The sequence below is a fragment of the Lepidochelys kempii genome, chromosome 2 (assembly GCF_965140285.1).
Source record: "Lepidochelys kempii isolate rLepKem1 chromosome 2, rLepKem1.hap1, whole genome shotgun sequence".
Classification (NCBI taxonomy): Eukaryota; Metazoa; Chordata; order Testudines; family Cheloniidae; genus Lepidochelys; species Lepidochelys kempii.
Genome location: NC_136381.1, coordinates 172286824 through 172288433, shown reverse-complemented (window position 1 = coordinate 172288433; position 1610 = coordinate 172286824).

Sequence of the window (1610 nt, the reverse complement as noted above, 5' to 3'; positions counted from 1 at the left end):
CCTGAAGTGACTCCACCTGGATTGGATACTAGAGGGAGACTCACACACCCAAAGGGAGCAATGCACCCCTGAGTTTCCTTAATCTGGAGTGACTCTGTCAGCGTTGTAAAAGTAGAAAGGTTTATTAGATGTCTGGAACACTGCATAGATTAGAAAGACCTTAGTTAACACGGAGAATAGAAAGTTACAACAAAATCCATTTGGGTTGGTCCAAAGCCAGAGCCTTCCTCCAACCCCTCTGTAGTCCCAGTCCAGAAGCATCTCCTGCTTCCAGCAGCCCGCACTTAACAACCCCACAAGCTCTTCTTCAGTCCTTTGTCCTTGTTCCTGGGCAAACATTGTCACTTGGCCCTCCTCCTAGCCCTTTGTTCTCCAGCTGGTCAAACCTGGCTCGTTTCCTGCAGAGGGGTGGGTCATCTATGGTCATTAGTTGCTAGGTACCAAATGTCCTATTGTTTTCAGGGAACCTTCATGGCAGTGGTTCTGAACCAGGGGTCCCCCAAGGGGTCCTCGAGCAGGTTTCGGGGAGAGCAGGGCCAAGCAGGGCCAGCATTAGACTTGCCGGGGCCCAGGGCAGAAAACTGAAGCCCCATCGCATGGGGCTGAAGCCCAGGTCCCTGAGCCCTGCCATCCGGGGCTGAAGCCTGAGCAATGTAGCTTGTGGGGGCCCCTGTGGCTTGGGGCCCCAGGCAATTGCTACCCCCTAATGCTGACTCTGGCTTTTAGATTCAGAAAACCAGTTGTTGTGGCACAGGTGGGCCATGGAGTTTTTATAGCATGTTGTGGGGGGCCTCAGAAAGAAAAAGGTTGAGAACCCCTGCTCCATGGGCATGGGCCCAGGCCCCAGACAGCCAGGCGCCTTCACACCCTGTATCTCTGGGTCTCTGAAAAAAGCAGACAACCTTCCCCCTCCCCACCTCATTAACCAGGAAGCTCACAGGGGAAACAGGCACACACCGTATTCATACAAACATTATGAAAAAAATCCCACTTTGTCACACTGTGACATTACTGCAAAGTAAAGGGGGACTCCTAGACTGACTCACTGGTAACAGGTCTGTGAATACCACCTTTGCTAAAGCTGATAAGGCCTTTTGTTTTCCTTGTCAGGTGTATGCAAGCTCAGGTAATGATGGTGGAATGGAAACTGATATATGTTTTTTAAATCAAATCTGGATTTTGCAATTAGAAAAACGGACTCTCTCAAGGCAAAGGTTAAATCAAACATGAAAACTGTTTAGTCTACTTGAATGCAATGGCTAATTTGACTGAAGCAAGGAAAGGAGAAGCTACAGGTAATTTTTGTTGCTATTTCTACATTTATGACAATCAGGGTGCAGACACCCCAAAGGGAAAACAGGGAATCTGAAGAGTATAGAATATGCAATTGAATCAACTGGTTGTACACAATATTATTGTGTATAAATATATGTCAAGTAAGGTCTCTTATAAAAGCTTGTAATGTTCTGAACCAGATGGTTATTATGAGACATGTATCCAAACTGTGGTTATGAATTTATGTATCTGTGTACATAAAACTCTGCTCATAATTTGTACTGCAACATTCAGCTCCATCTCACTACGAGGTGAAACAATCAGACAGGAAGGGG